A 23,046-nucleotide genomic window follows, 5' to 3' on the forward strand; every position below is an offset into this window, starting at 1 on the left:
AAGGAAGTCCAGTTGCCTTCTGAAAAAAGGCACAACCGCAGAACAGAAGCCCCACAATTTCGTTCCGCTTTATGCAGGGGGTAAGGATACATCTGGCAGAAGCCATCAATTAGCTAACATCAGGGTACGTTGCTCCCCTATTCGTTGACCTTTGGGGGTGAGAAGAAGAGTGGAAATAAGCCAAAGAAGCCTTGGTGACATGAAAAGGGCTGGAAAGAGATAAAGAGCTCGCCCAACCTACTCAAGTGGAGGGACATGATAGAGCCATTACTGTCCGTGTATATACAGACACAATGTGGTGTATTTTTGTTTCATCTCCCAGGGCTGCTTGCATGACTGGTTGAAGTCAGCCAAAACAGAATATAAGGGGCTGAAATGTGCTTTAGGACAAAACGCTGTCTAATTTTTCAAATTTTGTCCTCAGCTGATGCCTGTTCCTAAGCTTGATCCCTTCTTACTCATTTACCCACTCAAGACAGACACCTGCCCCTTATCCCCTCCCTCCCTCTTCTTCCTCCTTCCTTCCTTCCCTCTTTCCTTCACTCTCCCTTCTCCCTTCCTTCCTTCCTGACTTCCTCCCTCCCTCCCTTCTCCCTTCCTTCTTTCCTCCCTCCCTTCTTCCTCCTTCCTCCCTCCCTTCTTCCTCCTCCTCTTTCTTCCTTCCTCCCTCCCTTCTTCCTCCTCTCCTCTCCTTCCTCCCTCTCCTCTTCCTTCCTCCCTCCCTTCTTCCTCCTCCTCTTTCTTCCTTCCTCTCTCCCTTCTTCCTCCTCTTCTCTCCTCTCCTTACTTCCTTCCTTCCTCCCTTCTTCCTCCTCTCCGCTCCTCTCCTTCCTTCCTCCCTCCCTCCCTTCTTCCTCCTTCTCCTCTTCCTTCCTCCTCCTCTTTCCTCCTCCCTCCCTCCCTCCCTTCTTCCTCCTCTTCCTTCCTCCCTCCCTCCCTCCCTTCTTCCTCCTCTCCTCTCCTCCCTCCCTCCCTCCCTCCCTCCCTTCTTCCTCCTCTCCTCTCCTCTTCCTTCCTTCCTCCCTCCCTTCTTCCTCCTTCTCCTCTTCCTCCCTCCCTCCCTTCTTCCTTCCTTCCTCCCTTCTTCCTCCTCTCCTCTCCTCTCCTTCCTTCCCCTAACCACGTGCAGAAAGCTTGCCTGTTGCCTTTGCCTGGCTCACATTACCCCTCCCTCCCTCTGCTCCCCTCCCTTCCCTTTTCAGCAGATTTCTCTCAAGTGCACTGCCATATGGTTTCAGTTAAGGCCCATATTTTTTTTTCCCCCTCACCAATTGAAAAGACACACTTTCTCTCTGTGCCAAGACAGTTTGCAGATTGTTCTGCTGGCTCAATTTCTTATTGGATTTCTCAAGGAGAGAGACGGGGGGAGGGGGTGGGGGGGGGGAACCAAAACAAAACGAAACAAAAACAAAAACAAAACCCTAAAACCCTGGCATTTTAAATTAATTCCACAGCCACCACAGCCACCTCTAAAAAAGGAAAGAAAAGAAGTAATAATAATCATGTTAATAGCGGGTGCAAGTATAGTTTTTAAGTAATCCGTTCCAGATTTTCATATTAGCCTTTGAGACAGAGTTCACCCAGCTACTAAATTACGGAGCTACTTTTGTGCTTGTGTGTGTGTGTGTGTGTGTGTGTGTGTGTGTGTGTGTGTGTGTGTGTGTTAAAAGAATAAAGGGAAGTGCCAAAACAAGGAGTGCGTAGAAGGTGAGAAGCAGGGAGCTGAAGAAACACAAAACTATGAGGAGGTTGCAGTATTTCCTGTGTGTTCAATCGGAACCATCACTAAACATGGAGGTTGTTCTGGAGCACTTGAAGGAACAAGAGTGCCTCTGAGAACATACCAAGTTGGCTTCCAGGCCCAAACTTCTACCCCTATCCCTGTTATAGTAACATTCCCATCTTTGACACACGCGAGAGGACACAAAACACCGTGTGACACTACCTTGTCCAGGCACTGGAGATGCAGCCAGGTGAGCAGGCTGGTTCAGGAGAGAGTAAAGGCAAGTGATGCTCAGTGGTCACAGGTGAGAGAGAGACCATCCTGTCCACCTGCAGTACCAGCCCAGGTAAAATCCATGGAGGTTCTCAATCTTCCAGGTTATGGTGGCCCCCAAAGGTGCTTTTTCAAGAGGCCACTGGACTTCCTTTGTTTTGAAGACGTTTCGCTTCTCATTCAAGAAGCTTCTTCGGCTCTGACTGGATGGTGGGGAAGAGAAGGGTGAACACAGATCAACCTCCAAGTGGCCTCAACGGCTCTCTGTAAAAGGATGCAAATGACCAGCTGTCTGCAAGGAGTACAAACCCTTCTGTTTGTCCTGCCATCCAGTCAGAGCCGAAGAAGCTGCTTGGATGAGAAGTGAAACATCTTCAAAAGAAAACAAGACAGTCCAGCGGCCTCTTGGGAGAAAAAAAAAAAATCACTTTTGGACAGCCCAGGTAAAGTAGACAGAGCAGTGGTCCAAAAGGAATGACTTTCAGGCTCCAATTCAGGGACAGAAACTGAATATTGGATTTCCATTGTTCAAATCATTCCTAGAAATTAGAGCCAGAGGCTGGGACCAGCTGGAGATGCTGGAAGTTATAGTTCAACATACCTTGAGGGTACCATCCTAAGGGACAATAGTGTTAACAAGAAGAATACTCCTTCTGACAAGGAAATACCTGGAGTATAATATCATATTAAATAATGTCAGGCAGTCATGGGTGCATTTTTGGCTACCGTCTCCTGTTGGCCGGTGCTGTCACCTCTATTGGACTCATTTTCTGTGTGAAAAATTATTTAAAAAAGATGGAAGGAACCTATAGAAAGAGAAGCTGCAGCCTCTACCCCTGTTCTAGATTTTCTTTCAACACACCTGATCAAAGGAATCTGGAATAAGATAAGTCGATAGATCCTGTCCATGGGGAAAATTCCCTGCCCTCCAAACTCATCATTTGGGGGCTTCTAATGGCATTTTCTCCCAGGTTTTGACTGTATCATCCTCACCATCGTCGTGAAATAAACTTCTTCTCTTTAGGACTGCAAAACCTTAGTCCCCGTTTTGCACAAGCATGCACAAGAGAGTGAGGTGTGTACCCATCCCAACGTCCTAATTTGCGGTGCCATTTTTATAGTACTCAACCGCCCAGCGGATTGCTTTCCTTGTACCATTGCCGCACCAGCTCTGAAAGATAACACGGCTATTATTTACCTTCATGATGGGTGAATAGATCAAGGCTGAAACGCCCCCAAAGCCTACTTAAAACAATACATTTGAAAACAAGCACACCCTGCACCGATTTATCCCGCGGAACTTAGTTTTCCTTTAAGGTCCTGATGCACCTGGAATGCACCTTTTCTTTTTTTCTGGGCAGATTCCCTTCCTCCCAAATGCCATTCTGGGCATACACCTTGGCAAGTCCCCATGGATAGGTGAGAAAAGAGAAGGAAGGCCTGGGGAACAGGGTGTTTGCCAAGGGTTGGCGCTGGGTAAGAGGTGGACGAATTCAGTGCCAACTCACCAACCGAGTGGATTTTTAATGTCCTGACCGTGGAAGAGTTTTCCCCTTTGGGTAGACGGATGGATGGAGAGGAAGCCTTTACAACAGGGTGTCCTACTTCAAGTATGTTTTCAAGGGCCAGATAAGGTAGTGATGGAGTCTTGAAACTGACCCAGAGGTCCTAAGCTGAGATATGTCACATACGATGTTCACCCATGGAGCAGGTCCGATTCCCTTTTTAAAAGCGGACCATTTGAAAATAGTTTTGGAGAGAGAGAAAAGGGGGGGGGAAATCTGTGGAATTTAATCTTATCTCAGATGCTCTTTGGATTCCATTAGAGCACTTGAGACTGCCACGCGGAGCCCATTTTTGCTAAGGAAAAGGTAAATTTAAACCAAGTGAGACTGATTTCCAAGTAAACACGAGGAAGCGACGATCGGCTTGGAATCTTTGAAATCGGTCAAAATCTCCCACAGGATTCTTAAAGACAATTAAAAGGAGGCTGGAACCAGGCTATGGTTGGATAAATGCAGAGTTGGTTGATCAATTGTGCCTCTAGAAGTTGTGGGTGCTCCAACACGGGAGGTTTTTAACAAGAGGCTGGGCAACCGTTTGACTGAACGGCCTCCAGCTTGAGTAGCGGGTTGGGCTACCAGACCTCTAAGGTCCCTTCCAACTTGGCGATTCTGTTCTGACTGGGTCAAATTGGAGGGAAGTGTCAACTGGCAAGTCCCAATTTCAGACCCCAGGGGGATCAATATATTTATAAAAGGCTTGGATGAAGGCTTAGAAACATGATTATTGACTCTGCAGATGACACGAAGCTAAGGGAATAGCAAACACATCAGAAGACAGCATAAGGAGGATTCCCAGAAGCTGAAACAAAGCAAAAAGTCTATGGAGATTCTCAAGTTATCCAGGTCATGCTTTTTCAGGAGGCAACTGGACGTCCTTGTTTTTCTTTGAAGACTTTCGCATCTCATCCCAAAAGCTTCTTTTCTGAAGAAGCGAAACATCTTCAAAAGGAAACGCAAGGAGGTCCAAGCTGCCTCCCGATAAAAGCATCTTGGGGACTGAAACAAAAGCAGCAACGTCAATCTGAGCGACATCCTAAATTTAGGCAGGAAAAACCAAAAGCAGAGGACAAAGAGGCCCATATGGGACAACCTTACATGGGAAAAGGGGATCTTGAGGAAGGCAAGCAAGACATGAGCCAGAAATGGGATTGGCTGAAAGCCAGAACATGCTTTCTGAGGGCCCTAGGCTGAATTAACAGAAGCAAAGAGTCAAAAGACATAACCATTCTTCCTGCTCTTAACAGATAACAGATAATCAGAGTTGGAAGGGACCCTGTAGGTCACCTAATCCAACCCCCTGCCCAAGCAGGAGACCCTACACCATTCCTGACAAATGGAAGTCCAATATCTTCTTGGAAGCTTCCAGTGATGAAGCTCCCACAACTTCTGAGGGCAACTTCTGTTCCATGGGTTGATTGTTCTCACTGTTAGAAAGTTTCTCCTTATTTCCAGGTTGAATCTCTCCTTGGTCAGTTTCCATCCATTATTTCTTGTCTGGCCTTCGAGTGCTTTGGAAAATAGCTTGACCCCCTCCTCCTCTCTGGGGCAGTCCCTCAAATCTTGGAAGATGCTCTCCTGTCTCCCCTGGTCCTTCTCTTCCCTAGACTAGCCATGCACAGTTCCTGAAACCGTTCTTCATATGTTTTAATCTCCACTCCCCTAATCATCCTGGTTGCTCTTCTCTGCACTCTTTCTAGAGTCTCAACCTCTTTTTTTATAGTGTGGTGACCCCAACTGGATGCAGTACTCTAGGTGTGGTCTTACTAAGGCTTTACAGAGTGGTATTAGTACCTCACTTGATCTCGATTGTATCCCTCTGTTGATGCAACTTAGGATTGCATTGGCTTTTTTGGCTGCTGCTGCACACGGCTGGCTCTTATTTAGCTGGTTGTCCACTAAGACTCCAAGATCCCTCTCACAGTTACAGTCTCTTCACTGGTCACACCTGAGATATTCATTCCATTCTGGGCACTGTGTTTTAGGAAAGGCCCTAGTTCCTTCTTCCAGGATGTTTTTGAAATCCCCAGTTGAGGGGGGGGGGCGGGGAAGGGAGGGGGGGGGGGGGGCAAAGGGGGGGGGAGAAGAGGGAAGGGCCAAGGAGGCAGGGGCACAACATATATACCAGGGGTCTCCAACCTTGGCAGCTTTAAGCCCGGAGGACTTCAACTCCCAGCTTTGCTGGCTGGGGAATTCTGGGAGTTGAAGTCCTCCAGGTTTAAAGCTGCCAAGGTTGGAGACCCCTGATCTATACCATTCCTCTTCTGAGCCTGGCAGAAGATCCATGAATAACATGGGGAAACTCCTGAAGGAAGTGGGACTTCTTCAAGAGGGGGAAGACTCAACGTTTGAAGGCAACAACCGTAAGGAGGAATGTTTGGTCAACACACAAAGCAGTCCCTTTCACCTAGAGCAGCCAACAGCTGGGTGCCAAACATGACTGCAGGGGTGACAACTAGGTGCGACGGCCACCGTGCGCTCCCTCGCAGACCTCCCCCCTGCACGCTGGTTTCGAATCACGCTCGGGCCTCCTGCCAAGCAAGCTGAAGCAAAGCAAGGAACCCCATCTTGGGCAGCCTGCCCAGTGGGATGGGAGAGGCTGGGGGATTCGACCGGCCGCCAAGCACTGACAGGCAACTGTGAAACAGCCCTTCCGTGGGGCATGGTGCCAGGCGCTGGGCACATCCAACTGCCCCACCTCCAAAATGAAATGCCAAGTGAGCCTGGGAGAATTCGGTGTCGTGCCCTGTCGGCAAAGGGCCAAGATGGCACACGGTGGAATTCTGGAGGAACATGCCAGGTGTTGGGGAGGGTGAAGGTTAAGAAGGCCCTTGGTGGCACTGCCGAGATTGCCCCCAAGTGGGGGGACTTGGCTGCCAACCGAGACTGTCGACAACCCTTAACCCTTCTCCAAATGAGAGAAAAGGACAACATCAAATGCTTATTTCTATATATTTTTTTTAAAAAAAGAGAGAGAGAGGGGGGGAGGGAGGGAGGGAGGGAGGGAGGGAGGGAGGGAGGAGAGAGAGAGAGAGAGAGAGAGAGAGAGAGAGAGAGAGAGAGAGAGGCAGGCACGCTTTGCTTCCAAGAAGTGAATGACTGGGCAAGTTGCTATGGGGACCCCTGTTTGGCCAGGTTGCCAACTATGCATGTCATTTGACAATGTGGTCAGTGTCCTTGCTTGAGCAAGAGGCAGCTGGAGCCAGAGGCAGTTGGTGTTGGTGGTGAGGGGGATAGACTCTGTGTGTGTGTGTGTGTGTGTGTGTGTGGAGCAGCTAGCACAAAAGGCCAATGGCTTTTTAATGGAGTGGCCTGCCAGCACTTGAAGACTTAATAAAGAAGAGCGGAAGGCTGGGGAGGCTTTCTTTGAAAGGGCCAGGCAGCCAAAGGTGGAAAGAGCAGAGAGTGAAACCTTCAGGTTGGAGTTGGCACATCAGGGTCTCACCTTGCGCTGCTACTTCAAGGGCCCAGAAAGAAGATATGTGGTCTCTACCTCTTGCCCCATTCCTGCACAGAACCTACATGTTTTTTCAGCCAAGAGCTAATAGATCTAAGGTTTGGGCCAAACAAGCAAAAATTAAAATTAAAATAAAAAAGGAAGATACATAATTGGGAGCAGACCTCTGAAAGCTTGGTTTCTCTAGTGGGCTAAAACATGGTACCCTCAAGGACAGGTCACTTCACATCCCGTCTATCAGACTGGCACAATTTGTTGAGTCAAGGGATGAAACACAGAGGTGAGGATAAAGGCTAAAGGTAAAGGTTCCCCTCCCACATCCGTGTTAGTCGTTTCCGGCTCTAGGGGGCGGTGCTCACCTCCGTCGCAAAGCCAAAGAAGAGCCAGCGCTGTCCGAAGACGTCTCCGTGGTCATGTGGCGGGCAGGACTAAACGCCGAAGGCACACGGAGCGCTGTTCCCTTCCCACCAAAGGTGGTCCCTGTTTTTCTACTTGTATTTTTTTTACATGCTTTCGAACTGCTAGGTTGGCAGAAGCTGGGACCAGGAACAGGAGCTCACTCTGTGACGCGGCAGTGCTAGGGATTCGAACCACCACGTCCCTTTTGAGGATAAAGGCTATGCTGCCAAATCGGGAAACGAATCAAAGGCCAAGGGCTGCCCGCCACGTCCGGACACCCCCAGGAAAGTTTGGGGAGTCAAATGGAAGCAACACATGGATGTTTTTAAAGCTTTTCAAACTTTCCAACAAGACATGGAACACTTTTAAAAACTGGCCATTATTTGAAGTAGCCAGATACGATACCTTTCTAGATTGAATCACTAAGAAGCAATTAACATACATTTTAACAATTGCCAAGCATTAAGGATAATGTAATGCCCTTAAATTTAGCAGAGGCTTAACACCTCTATTTATAGAGGGAGTCCTCAACTTACGATCACAATCGAGCCCAAAGTTTCTGTTGGTAAGTGAGGCATTTGTTACATTTGCATTTTTAAACCACCATTGTTGCCACCCTTGTAAAGTGAATCACTGCAGTTGGGAACACGGTTCTTAAGTGAATCTGGGCTTCGCCCTTAACTTTACTTGCCAAAAGGTCGCAAGAGGGGATCACATGACACACCCCCAGGGTCACTGCAACCATCCTAAATACGAATCAGCTGCCAAGCATCTGAATTTTGATCATGTGACCACGCGGTTGCCGCAAAGGGCGTAAGTGTGAAAAACAGTCATAAGTTACTTCTTTCAATGCTGTTGTTACTTTGGAGGGTCACTAAACGTGTCAACTCCTAAAACATTCCTATGCCTGTTTTAGTAGCTACCATAAAAAGGGGGGGGGGGGAGCGAAAGTACATTCCAACTCTTATCTTTAAAAGATTGTGACTAAACTACCAGAGCTTTTGCCTGCAAATATATTTAATTGGAGAACGTGAATGATGACACCTAGCTGTGAATTGGAGCATCTGATTTATGACACATCCAGGGGGGAGGGGGAAACAGGGTCACAGATGACTGTAAATGACGTATTGCCAGAGTTGGCTTCATACAGATCACATTCCAATATGTGGCCTCTAATAAATCCTTTGAAGTTTTTTGAAGTTTGGCTCAAGAATCATGATTTAATTAGGGCAATTGCTGGAATCCTGACAAAACATTGTAAGTCGAGGACTGCCTGTAGTTTATTTTTGGTTTTTTTTTACAAAAAATGTGCTGCACAACCTTTGGTCTTTTGGAGCATAACCTTACAGGTGGGGGTAGTTCAGAAGATTGATAGTTATCTGGCCTTGGCATAACTCCATAAAGAAGACAGCAACACAGAATAGAAGAACAGAGTTGGAAGGGACCTTGGAGGTCTTCTAGTCCAACCCCCTGCTTAGGCAGGAAACCTTACACCATTTCAGACAAATGGTTATCCAACATCTTTTTAAAAACTTCCAGTGTTGGAGCATTTACAGCCTCTGGAGGCCAGTTGTTCTCCGGATTGATTGTGGCTGGTTAATTTACACTGATTAATTAACATGGCAGGCTACCTGCTGGAAAGGCACTGTTCCTTGGGTGAAAAGGTAGATAAATGATGAAAAGACTTTCTAACCAACAACCCTTGCCATTTTGGGCTGAAATGCTTGTGTTAAGACAATATTCCAACCATTAACTTTTGCGTCTTTCTGGCAAGCAAAGCCAACGGGGAAGCCAGATTGACTTTTAACAGCTGTTGTTAGTTCAACAGCTGCAGGGATTCACTTAACAACCGTGGCAAGAAAGGTTCGCTCGAAATTCACTTAGCAAATGATTCACTTAGCGGCAGAAATATTGGGCTCAATTGTGGTTTGTAAGCAGTGGTGGGATTCAAATAATTTAACAACCGGTTCGCCCAGGGTGTGGCGTGGCCCAACCTGACCCTGGGTGAACGGGTGGTTAAATTACAACCCACCGACCCCTGGTATCAAAGTGGGCGCTGCAGTGTGCTGAAATGGAGAAACGGGCAACAGAGTGGCCACCATGAGACAAGGAGGTGGATCATAGAGAAGAGGGGAAGTGGCCTGCTCCTTCCCTTGGGCCAGCGGCTTGCCCGTTTCTCCACTGCAGCGCCGTGCAGAGCCCAAGATCCATTTTGATAGCCGAGGGGTAATTTAACAACCGGTTCGCTTGAACCGGTGTGAACCGGTTGAATTCCACCACTGAGTCATAAGTCAAGGACTACCTGTACAAATAAAGGTGTTAAGCCTCTGCTCAATTTCACTGAGTTATATTGTCCTTAATGCTCAGCACTTTTACTCCATGCTGGGATGCATTAGCGCATGGGCCTGGACAAGAATGGTGGCCTTATGGAAAGGAGAGAAACCCCTTTTTGTGCTCAGAAGGCAGAACAAAATTCCCAAGAATTCCTCTGTTAGCAGAGGAAGGGTGCCAAGCCCCAATGATGCAGGTGGCACACCCTCCTCTGGTCCCTCCTAGTTTCTTCTATTGACTTCCTCTTATGAATCTGGGAAGCCATGCACAGATGAGCCACAAATCAGAGCTCAGCTACAAGATCCCATGGTAAACTTCCAACCTGCCCAATACCAATGCTCACCCGGGAAAACAGCTTGGAATTCTAGCTTCTCCATTAAAAAAAAAAGAAGAAGAAGAAGTTTTGGAATGAAGTAAATACAGTTTTTAAAATTGCAAAAGAAGGAGCCGGCCCTGGTTTTTGCCATTTTGACAAGACAAATAAATAATTTAAGCAGCAACACTAATTGAGCAATGCTTTCCAGGAAAGCGTGGGAATAAACACACACACACACACACACAAACACACACACACTTTTAATCTCTATTCTTTCTTTATTTAGAAAAAATATATCTAAAAAACATAATGTACTGATATCTTTTTATTTTGTTTTTTTTCCCAGTAATTATACTAAAGATGAAAAACTCATAATAAACATCTCCCAGTCCCCACCTGCTAACAGTAATTATAATAGACTCAACAATAAATGGTAAAGCAGAACGGAGCTGCATCTCCGGAATTCTCCAGGGTCTGTGGATTAGCTCGGAAAGCCTGAATGATTAAAATACACTAATTAAAATTTTGTGTTCCTTAGTAACTCGTCTGCCTGGGCCCCTGGTGTTGGCAAAATGGGAATTAACGTGACAAAAGCAACACAGAGGTTTTTTGTTTTAAATAAAGAACGGGGGGGCAGAGAGGGGAAAAAAATCTATATAAACAAGTTCTAAATCTGCAGTAAAGAAGAAAATGCCACGCACAAACACATGCGTGTGTGTGTGTGTGTGTGTGTGCACCATTCCAAGGGGTGCAGCCACCTCTGGACGGGGCAGTAAATTCTTTGCTGAGGTTGAAAACTCTGGAATAAAGTATTCCCCCCACCCTTTCTTAGCGTGAAGGAGAATGGGAGGGAGGCTGGGGATGAATGGAGGGTCACACACTCAACAGGGAAGAAAGAGTTTAAAAACAATCACCGAAGCAGGCTGAGAGAAAGAGAAAGGGAAAGGAAGAAAAAGCAGAGCAAAGATCGAAAGACAGATCAAGAACAGCTTCCCGCTCAGCTTTCTCTTCCTCCGTTCCGCGGCTTCCCTCTATGGGCCCGCTGTCGGCCTGGCTCACTTTCCCAAATAAAAACAAAACTTTGGGAATAACGGCACCAGAAAAGCTTCTGCCCCATTGCAGATACACAAAAGAAATTGAACACTTTTGAGTTGCCCTTAGCAACCTAATTGCATCAGTACATTGCACACAGGAGCCAAACTAACTGAATTTTGATGAAAAGACGGCGGTAATTTACGGCATCACAAAATTAGTTGTCATAGCGACGGGTTAATTACATCTCAAATTAACAATGCAAGTGTGGTGAAATTAAATATAAATCATATTTTCTGCATAAATTATAGGGGTTGATTAGACCGGGGCTCAGGGAGAGGAAAAGGTTGAGCCGCCATGGGCCTACGCAGCAGCTTTCTGAGTCGACAAGAGTCTTGCAGAAACGCCAGCGAGAGGATGTGGAAGGGGGGGAAAGCAGGAGAAAGTATTAGAAACGGAGAAGTGCACTCCGGCGCCTCCTCTATGCTCAATGCACGTCTTTCCTTGAACTTCCTACCTCAGTGCCTGCCCCTCATGCTTCTACTTCTGGAGAATGTAAAGGGCCTGGCTAATAAAGCCTGTTTTTTCGTATCCACCTGGCCTCCCTTCTCTAACTTCGTGGAACTTGTTGGTGGCCTCGCCATCATTCTTGGGAAGGTGCTTTGAGTAGGGCCCACACTTCCTAAAGTGTGGCCTTAGAATGCTGCATCCAGTTTTGGTCACCACAATGTAAAAAAAATAATAATGTGGAGACTCTAGAAAGAGTGCAGAGAAGATCAACAAAGAGGATTAGGAGGATGGAGGAGGCTAAAACATAGGAAGAACGGTTGCAGGAACTGGGTTTTGTCTAGTTTAATGAAAAGAAGGACTAGGGGAGACGTTATAGCAGTGTTAAAATATCTCAGGGCCTGCCCCAAAGAAGAGGGAGTCAAGCTATTCTCCAAAGCACCTGAAGGCAGGACAAGAAGCAACGGATGGAAACTAACCAAGGAGAGAAGCAACCTAGAACTAAGGAGAAATTAATCAGTGGAACAACTTGCCTCCAGAAGTTGTAAATGCTCCAACACTGGAAGTTTTTAACAAGAGATTGGATAACCATTTGTCTGAAATGGTACAGGGTTTCCTGCCTAAGCAGGGGGTTGGACTAGAAGACCTCCAAGGTCCCTTCCAACTCTGTTATTCTAAAGAAGGCAATATAATAGAATTTGGGAAGGGGAAAAAAAGGGGGCCACCTCACTTGGCCACCCGGCCAGGAGAATCCATGCCCGGGAGTTTGCCCAATGAAGCCAGTCTGAGTGATGAGTCTGCCAATTTCCTCAAAAAGGTTGCTCGTTCAAGATGCCCCATCAGCCTTCCTGCATTAAAACTCGTAACGTTAATATGCAGGCTGGGAAGAATTGTCCAAAATATCTGAGCGGAGTTAGACTAGAGAGGGCTCTTTAGCCGCACAGCCTAGTTTACATAACCCGTGAACTCACCAATAACTACAGACCTTGGATAAGACCCAACGTCACGCATGAGAAGTCAGCCAAAGTCAAATCACTGACTTAGCACGCGATGGGAATAGCAATAGCACTTTAGACTTATATACCGCTTTACAGTGCTTTACAGACCTCTCTAAGCAGTTTACAGAGTCAGCCTATTGCCTTCCCCATAATCTGAGTCCTCAGCCAACCTCCACCCAGATTTTACAGCTCAAGAGATCTCAACGGATCATTATTCCAACATTACTCTAGCTTTATTTATTTATTTATTTAGACAATTTAGAGGGCTTCCTGTCTCCCAAAAGTGACTCTGGGCGGGGTACAAGGATTAAAAAAGAACACTTGGGGAGGAAAAAAATAAAAAGCAGCCGCAAAGCTCAGCGACCGTAAAATATAAATTTTCTCCTGTGCTCAAAAACCTAACGTAAAGAATAATTATATGTTAAAGAAGCTAATGCAAAAGTCAAGGAGGAAATAAGCATGTAAGGAATTACGCCCTAGATCAAATATTCAAATTGTTCAAAGAAGTACTTGTGTTCCTAAGCAAAGTGGCTTAGAGAACCATCTAACCACTTTTATTGGAGAAAGAAGACAGAGGAAGAACCTAGTCCAAGAAAAGGAGATATTGGCTGACGATACCAAAACAGGAGGAATCTTCGATGCAGAAAATCAAAGAATTATGCCACAGTCACTCAAAATGACCTCACTGAACGGAGCAACCAAAATATTAGATTAAAAAAAAAAATTTAAATGGCTCCATGGGGCTGAAGATTCATATTCTTGGTGATGTGCAACCTGTTTTTTTTTTTTTCTTCTCAATGACTGTTGGAAGGAGCAAAGAGACCTCAGCCTTTCGAAATGCAGCCAGGAACCACAAATGGGATTATGCAGAACACAGAAGACGGTTCTGGAGGCCAAAAAGAAAAAAAGAAATCAGGACTATCATGAGCTGTGTGGGTTCCTCAGAGGGTTCATTTTTGGATGAAACATTTGTTGTAGAAAAGCACTGTTTGTTTGTTTTCCTTCCAAAGGGCATCGTTTCAGAACCGCACGGCAGCGTACATACATGTCTCTTTCTCTCTCTTTCTCTGAGCACCTTAACACCGATCCCAAAGTAAAGGTAGACATTAAGATATGGAGATCCTTGCTAATGGAATACCCCAGAGAGACTTAACTTCACCCTGGGGAGGAAAATAAATAAATAGAAAGCTTCTGCAAGGGTTGACTTTGGAAGTGGAGGTCCTGGGGTTTTGAAGGGAGCCAAGCATCCTTCAGCCTCCTCTCTTTCCCAGGTTGATGGTTCCCAGAAACAGCCATCGAAAATGAAGACCCAGCACATTCTAGAGATGCCACAAGAGCTACGGTCAGGGGCTGCCCCAACGAGGTGCTACTACTGGCTGCCCTATTAAACTCTGGGTGACCCATGCGGAATGCAAAGAGCGTTGCCGCTTAACCACAGAGCCACAATGAACAGTGCAAAAGGGGGGGGGAAAGGGGGGGTAAAAATAAAGTGGGCACACACGATGGATGCCATGCTCCCCTTCCTTCTCTCGCAGGACAGCTATGGCCCTTTCTCTGGCCCACCTGCTCTGGCCATTTCTTTGTCCGGCGGCAGAGCAATCCCTAAATGCTTACTTAACAAAATGAAATTCAATGTAGAGAAAAGTAAAGTTCTACACTTAGGCAAGAAAAACCAAAAGGACACCTATAGACCGGGTGAAACCAGGCTCAATAGCAGTCACTGTGAGAGGGATCTTGGAGTCTTAGTGGACAATCAGCTAAATAGGAGCAAGCAGTGTGCAGCAGCAGCCCAAAAAAGCTAATGCAATCCTAAATTGTATTAACAGAGGGATACAATCAAGATCAAGGGAGGTACTAATACCACTTTATAAAGCCTTAGTAAGACCACACCTAGAGTACTGCATCCAGTTTTGGTCACCACACTATAAAAAAGATGTTGAGACTTTAGAAAAAGTGCAGAGAAGAGCCACCAGGATGATGAGGGGACTGGAGGCTAAAACATACGATGAACGGTTGCAGGAACTGAGCTTGGCTGGTCTAGGGAAGAGAAGGACCAGGGGAGACAGGAGAGCAGCCTTCCAATATTTGAGGGGCTGCCACAGAGAGGAGAAAGGGGGTCAAGCTATTTTCCAAAGCACCTGAAGGCCAGACAATGAATAATAATGGATGGAAACTGAACAAGGAGAGATTCAACCTGTAAATAAGGATAAACTTTCTGACAGTGAGAACAATCAACCCATGGAACAGAAGTTGCCTTCGGAAGTTGTGAGAGCTTCATCACTTGAGACTTTTAAGAAGAGATTGGACTGCAATTTGTCAGAAATGGTGTAGGGTCTCCTGCTTGGGCAGGGGGTTGGACTAGATGACCTTCAAGGTCCCTTCCAACTCTGATTATCTGTTTATCTGCTTCCCCCAACGAAAGTAAGAGATAACCATTTTATTCTGCCTCAATGCGACTGCCAGTCCTTCTGTCTTCAGCCTTTCCATCCCAGCAAACTTCGAAATGATATTTTTTTTTACATTTATAAGCCACTTTGCCCACACCACGTGCTCCTAACAGCGCTAATGCATTCAAACGTATTTTAATCAACCTTTCCATTATAATTAATACAGCAGCAACAATGTAACAGGGTCTATAAATAGAAACCCTGGAAAAAAAATCTTAGCTGATGAAAAAGGGGTTGGGGGGAAGAATGGAGGAGGAGGCGGCCATCTCTTAAATACCTTTGGCTGAGAAAAACAGCTCAGCACGACTAACTCCACCTTGTCGGGATGCAAGGCTGACGGAGAGATGTCGAAGGCTGGGCGACTCATGTCAAAGGCAACACCTGAGCATCCCTGTATTCAGCTCAACTGGCACATAAAGAGGGGCGATGCAAAATCGTGCAGATCGAAGTTTGAAACTTGGAGGGAACGTTGTTCAGACAGGAACCTTAAATATTGGGTCTGAGTCAGGTGCGTCCGTTGCAAGGAAAGGCATAAAAGAAACCCCAACCAAACACACTGCTGGGAAATTATACACTTCTGGTTTTGCATAAAACAATTTTTTTTTTCCCCATTCCACCTTCAAGCTTTTCTCCCAAGAAAAAAAAAAGGGGGGTGGTGATGGAAATCCTTTAGAAAAGTGGAAAAGAAAGAAGACTCCGTGGTCTAGGCAGCCGTCATGATCGATGGGGGTGGATTGCGTGCCCATTTCATTAATTTTTCAGGACGCATTTTATTTATCTCTGCACCGTATATCGGCTGAAGTTTATATACTTGATCATATACATGTATATATATATATATATAAATATACACGGGAATCAATGCAGCATCCGCTTTTGGCTGAAATGGCTTCCATTAGCCTCCAAGCCTCCCCCAATCTTCATTAGTGGTGGAGCATCCACTCATCCTTGGTCTAGCCAACGCAACACTTTCATTCAAACGTAGGCACAAGAAGGCAAGGGATAAGCATACAGGCCAATCCAGAAAAAGGAGGGCCACCCTGGCGTTTGTGAAGGAACGAGAAAGAGAACAGGTTCCTCGACACGCGCAGAGTACTTTTTAATTCTTATTTCTCTATTTTACAGGGTTAAGGACGCAGGGTTGTTTGAAGGGCACGGTAATATTTGTTCCTCTATCTCTAGGGATTAAAATTTAGACAAGGACATTATCCTCTGGGTTTCCACTTTCCAAAGCTTTCTAGGGAAAAGATTGCCTTACAAAAATCTCTTGGCTGCTCCAGTTAAGGCCACAGTTCTGCAAACCCATGGTTTTCCTTAGTGCAAAAAAATTGCCCAGAGAAACTAGGGGAGGAAAAAAGATCCCAACATCACCATAAAACCTAACCCTCCAAATATTCCTGACATGTACAAAAAAAAGGCAAACTGGAGTAAACAGGACGAAAGAAGTAGAAAGTTGTCAAAAAAAAGAAACCCAAACAAACCCTCCCACACACAAAAGGTTAAAGCTTATGTTTAATCAGGAGCCTGCGCCTTTAAAAGGTTTTTTCATTGATAGACTCTTTGCTCACCCACCATTTCAGTGATCTATATGCAAATATGCTAATGCATGCAAATTAAGATACCACTTTTAGTCCCAATTTAATAGAAAGCATTAAAATACCGTTTTTTCACAAAATAAAAACCCCTCCATATGCATGAAGGAAGTGCTCTCCCCACCCACACATCCACACACCCTTTTGGTTGTAGTTGTTGTTGTTTGCAGCTCAATGCCAGCAATAGAACACCACTCTGCTGTGTTGAGAACACAAACTGACAAGCTTCTCCAGGTGCTGTTATGCTCCACTACGTCTTCTTTCTTGGAGGAACAATTTTTAATTCTCATTTCTATTTATTTATTTATTTTTAAATTAGACAATGCGTTTATGAAGTCCCCGCCACTCTTTTCCATCTCTTTTCAAGAAACCACGCTCGGAAAAAGTGCGTTCATGGCATCTTAGATTGTTTGCAAATGATTCATCACTGTGATCCATTCGTAGAACTAAGGAGACATTTCCTGACAGGGAGAACGATTAGCCACCGGAACGGCTTGCCACCAGAAGTTGTGTGTGCTCCATCACTGGGGGTTTTAAAGAAGAGATTGGACAGCCACTTGTCTGGAATGGTGTATTCCTGCTTGAGTGTGGGGGGTTAGACTAGAAGACCTCCAAAGGTCCCTAGGTCCCTTCACAAAGGTCCCTAGGTCCCTTCCAACTCTGTTTATTCTGCTTTGGGGCATTGACAAGAAATGAAAAGAAGAAGGGAAAAAAAACAGCACTGTGGTGAAGGAGGTTGAACCTGTTTTAGAGATCAGACACAGCAAGTTTTGCAAATGGTAAATGTCTTTTTCCTTCCATTCCACTTAATCATTATTAAGGTCTGGGGCTAAACCTTGTAGGGTTTGCCCCCAGAAACCCTCAGAGGTCTCCCACTCAACTTAGTAGCCTGTTGTGGTTAGCTGGCAGCAGGTGCGGATGGCTGAGGACAGCAAGGACTCAGATGAGTCCCCAGGACCATTAGGGAGTGGACTGCTGCCTTCAGAGATTGTGGGGGCTGGCAGCAGTGATGAGGAGGTTCCCGAGGAGCCTGTGCCAAGTGTGCGTCCATGCAGGGCTGCTCGCAGGAAAAAGCAGTTACAACAGCATGGGCGACTCGGGAGTAAGGCTGCAAGGTAATGGCCCCTCCTTCAGGCAGATAAAAGCCAGCTGTGAAACAAACGTTCTTTGCAGAAGGCAAAGACGTTTTGAAACTCCAGCCTCGTGGGCATTCCAGTATCCTGAGTTTGTATTTGAAGATTCTTGTATTGCAAATTATTTCTTGTCTGTTATCTTTTGGCCATCTCACACAGTTTGTGGCAAGGCTTGTGCTTATCACAGCTAATTATTTTGCAGAAGCATTAAAAGGTTTCTGTTCCCTTTGGATTGTGTTTGATTTGTTGGAAAAGGTCGTGGGTCAGAAGATAGCCTTTCACAAGGCTGTTGAAACTATCTTCTTCAGTCATATATTTACAAAACGTGCAAACAATGGTTTCAGTGGCCTTCTGGACACGAGTTTTATTAGACCAGTATTTTGTATATTATATAGGAATTTTACCTGGTTCCTGGGGAGTGTTACATTGTAACTACAGTAAGAGCATTTGGTTAACAGCTTTATAATAAAACCCTAATTTAAGGGACCATTGGGGAGGAGCAGGTGTCTGTTAAATCTGAACTTCTGCTAAATTCTACTTTGTCCCATTTGTGTCATGCCCCTACTGGAATCTGATTCGGAGGGGGAGGCCAAGCAGCTGACAGGGAGTGTGGCTCCGGTGGCTGTGGAGGAAACTGGGGAACAGCACAGTCTGGCTGGGCATTCAGAGGAAGACCCAGGCCCACCCCCTCTGCATCCTAGGCCATGCAGGGAGGAACAGATAAGGGAGCAACGTGGGTTATGGGGGAGAAAAAGGCCCTGATTCCCTTCATTAGCTGAAGCTGGGAAAACAGGATAAAGAGGGCATTTGAGCACAGAACTTTGCTGAGCGCAAAGCGTGCATTCTCTTTGCTTGTCAAGTCCTATCTGGGTTCTGGCATCCTCCCAACTGTATGTGTTTTGTTATCTTTTGAGTTCTGCAATTCCTCATCCTGCCTTGTCTTGTTAATTGCTGCAGCTGTGGTTTGTGTTAGTTTTTTATTTATAATTTATATGTACTTTTGGTTTGGACTAAATTTCTCCCCTTTAAAAACTGTTCTTGGGAGAGTTTTTTCTCCAGATGATGATAACAGGACATTGGGGGCCAAGCTGGAGGAATTAAAGGGACTTTACCTATCTTTGTGACTTTGTTGCTTTCGTGCCACGCCCCTGGGTCATCACAGTTTGCATTGATTTGCCTCCTTCACGTTACAACCTAACAGACCTCATTTGCAGTAAAAGCTCAACTTAACAGACATTATTGGTCCATTAAAGGAAGGTTGGAGTCCGAATGGAAAATTTGTCCACTGCATCCAAAGTCTTTTTAAACTGTCATCCATTAAACGATGGCTTTACTGTATTCCAATGAGAGGAAGAGGAACTGAGCAAATCTTCTGGATCCTCATTAAATACAAATAAAAAGAACACAATGATGTAGTTATTATAAGCACCATTTGCAACCTGCTTCTGATCTTGCTCTGTGATCATATTAAGAGCAACTGCATTCTCTTCGCTGATGATGTAAAGCTATTCAACACCACAGACAATACTGCTACCTTTCAAAAAGACCTCGACTATGTATCAGAATGGTGAAATAAATGGCAACTTCAAATCTCAACAAATAAATGCTCTGTCTTACATATTGGCAAAAAAAACCAGAAAATAAAATACAAGCTGAATAGTCAAGACCTTGTTGATGATGCTTGAAGGACCTTGTCAAGGACCTTGAAGTACTCATCTCTAATGATCTAAGTGCTAGAGCCCACTGTAACCACATAGCCAAAAGGGCATTAAGAGTTGTTAACCTAATCCTACGTAGCTTTTTCTCTGGTAATATCACACTACTAACTAGAGCATACTAAACATTTGCTAGACCAATACTCGAATACAGCTCATCAGTCTGGAACCTGCATTACGTATCTGAAATTAACACAGTTGAGAAAGTCTAGAAATATTTCACAAGAACAGTTCTCCACTCCTCTACTCATTGCAGAATACCTTATGCCACCATACTTAAAATTCTAGACCTAGAAAACCTAGAACTACGCCGCCTTCGGTCCGATCTCAGTGTAGGTACATAAAATTATCTATTGCAATGTCCTACCCATCAATGACTGTTTCAGCTTCAACCATAACAATACAAGAGCACACAATAGATACAAACTCAAGGTTAACCGCACCAAACTTGATTGCAGGAAATACGACTTCAGCAACAGAGTGGTCAATGTCTGGAATAGTCTACCTGACTCTGTGGTTTCTTCCCCAAACCCCAAAAACTTTAACCTCAGACTGTCTACTATTGACCTCACCCCTTTCCTAAGAGATCTGTAGGGGGCCTGCATAAGCACACCAACATGCCTACCATCCCTGTCCTATTGTTTCTTTTTAATTTTTCTTATATGTATCCATTTCATGCATTCATAACTAGGTTTATACTTATACCTATTATCTTGTAAGCGATTGACAAATCAAATAAATCTAAATCTAATCTCTTGTAGTTAACATAAGGCAAATGGAGCATCTTTATTCAATCTCCTTCTGCCAATTTTAAACGTGAGGGAACTCGGAGAAACTCAAAAACTAACTCTACTGTTCTTCCAAAATAAAAAATAAAAAGAACCACATCCCGTGCAACCTGGTGGGAAAGAAGAAATTTCACCGTTTGGGTTGCAAAGGGCTGAAAACATCAGGAGCAGCAACTTTTGAATTCTTGGGAAATCAGAAAAGATGAAGACGGATGGAGAGAAAGGGAGAAGCGGAGTTGTCTTAGGGGGAGGAATATGGATCAGGCTGTCATCCAGAGACGCGTCCTCATCCAGAATTAATGCACTAAAGTTCTTTGTTTTCCCTCTAAACGGTTTTAAAGAGACAGTTGGGGCTCCATTCTGGCCTCTCCCAGCAGCGTTTGCTTCAGCAACTTCAGCTGGCTCAAGCATTTTGAAAAATGAAAAAGCAGCACATTGGAGCTGAGACCGCAACAAACAGTTGGGCAGAGAGAGAGCGCTGAGAAAGGGCTAATTATTTAGTGCTACTTGGAAACACAATGGATGGACTCACAAATCCTCAATGTGCAAGCTTCGTCCTGGACCAAACGGCAGAGCCATTCGTGGGGAAGGATGCCTGCTCTAGCACTGTACAAACATGTCGGGAGGGGACCAGGAAAGGTGCCAAATAACAACGGGGGAACTTCGCAAATATGAAGTTGGGGGATGCCACGCTACCCAAGAGGAGAGCAGAAAACGGCCAAGATGGAGGTGGAGAAGAAGAGATGGGGAAGAGCCAAGGGACTCAAAAATAGTTTTAATACTTGGTCCTGCATTTCTCCCCACACCAAATTTAGAATAGATCTGGGAGAGTCCTTGAAGGTCTTCTAGTCCAACCCCCCACGCTGCCATTTCAGACAGATAGCTATCCAGTCTCTTCTTAAAAGCTTCCAGTGATGGAGCGCAACCCACAATTTTTGAAGGCAAGGTGGTTAATGGTCCACATTGCGAGGCAGTTTTTCCTTAGTCCTACGTTGCTTCTCTCCTTGATTAGTTTCCATCCGTTGCTTTAGGTGCTTTGAAAAACAGATCGACCCCCTCTTCTTGATGGCAGCCCCTCAAATATTGGAAGGCTGCTATCATGTCACCCCTAATTCTTCTTTTTACTAGGCTGGACATCCCCAATTCCTGCAACCGTTCTTCATATGTTTTCGCCTCCAGCCCACTAATTATCCTTGTTTCTCTTCTCTGCACTGTTCCCAGAGTGTCAACATGTTTTTTTTAACAATACAGTGACCAAAACTGGATGCAAATATTCAAATTGCCCAGTTTAGTCCAGTTCTGTTCAGTTTTCAGTCCAGCGCTCATGGATAGACTAAATAGTAAGCTCCTATGCACACTTTCTTTCCACATTCCATTGCGTTGGAAGGAATAAAAACCAGATAATCGAAAGGACAAACTACTCTTGACAATCTCTACTCCAAGCTGTCACGTTTCATGTTCACCGTTCCCAAGGCACACGACGTGGCGCCATCCAAACTTGGTCAAGTGATTTCTTTGACTTTTCTTCCTCTATTTCTTTACTTATCAGTCCCAACCCCTTTTCTTTCTATACTCTTCGATCCTTTACTTCTGCCTCCTCACAAAGAACAATTTTCTGGCATACGTTCCGCACAACAGTTGTTGCACCACAAAACTTTGAACAAGTGCAACCGTGGCAAAACAATGAACTAAATGTGATTCTCAAAACACCATTTGCAGAGACACGTATACAACAAGTTTTCCTACCCAGACATTATTTTTACGTAAAGAAAAATGTCGTATACAGTGAGATTCTGAGGGCCACATTTAACAGAATAGAATTGGAAGGGACCTGGGAGGTCTCCTAGTCCAACCTCCTGCCAATAGGAAACCTTAAACCACTTCAGACAAATGGTTGTCCAATCTCTTCTTAAAAACTTCCAGTGGTGGAGCATTCACAACTTCTTGTGGCAAGTAGTTCCACTGATTAATTGTTCTAACTGTCAGGAAATTTCTCCTTAATTCTAAGTTGCTTCTCTCCTTGATTAGTCTCCATCCATTGCTTCTTTTCCAGCCTTCAGGTGCTTTGGAGAATAGCTTGACTCCCTCTTCTTTGGGGCAGCCCCTGAGGTATTGGATTACTGCTATCATGTCACTACAGTCCTTTTTTTTATTAGACTAGACATACCCAATTCCCGCAACCATTCTTCATATGTTTTATCCTCCAGTCCCCCAACTAATCATCTTTCTTCCTCTTCTCTGCACTCTTTCTAGAGGCTCCACATCTTTTTTTATCTCGGGGCGACCAAAACTGGATGCCATTTCACAGATCTGTTCAACATTTGCCCTGTTTGGCTAGACATCTATCCAGTCACATTTGACATTGGTCTCAGTGCCTGGTTCTTCCTAGCAGGCTGGACTGGAACCGATTAAAGAAGCTCATCGCAGCCCAGAAGCATCTGATAAGGCAGTTGCCTCGCGGGGAAAAAGGTAAGGACTCCAGCAATTTACATACAACTCTTCTTTATCACCCACATTCAAATTCTTTCGCCTCTTTCTCCCGATCACTCTCTTTCAGGCAGGAAACCCAGTTTCCATACTGTCTCTTCTTCCTGGTAGACCATGCAGAGGTGGTCTTCAGCCGGTTCTGACCGGTTCTGGAGAACCAGTAGCGGAAATTTTGAGTCATTGGGAGAACCGTCCAATGCCACCTCTGACTGGCCCCGCCAACCCACATCTCTTCTCCGCCTCCCATTGAGTCCCAGCTGATCGGCTGGGTCTCCTTGGGTTGCCC

The 23,046-nt window shown here is 45.2% G+C and overlaps 1 protein-coding gene across 4 annotated transcripts in view; it reads right to left on the reverse strand.

Annotated features, from left to right (window-relative positions):
- The window catches only part of CASZ1 (castor zinc finger 1), a 275,840-nt gene that overhangs the window by 182,463 nt on the left and 70,331 nt on the right, over positions 1-23,046 (reverse strand). The window lies entirely within an intron of this gene.

This window comes from Notechis scutatus, chromosome 16, assembly GCF_049901735.1.
Source record: "Notechis scutatus isolate UNSWTSFEM ecotype Mainland chromosome 16, rNotScu1.2, whole genome shotgun sequence".
Taxonomy (NCBI): domain Eukaryota; kingdom Metazoa; phylum Chordata; class Lepidosauria; order Squamata; family Elapidae; genus Notechis; species Notechis scutatus.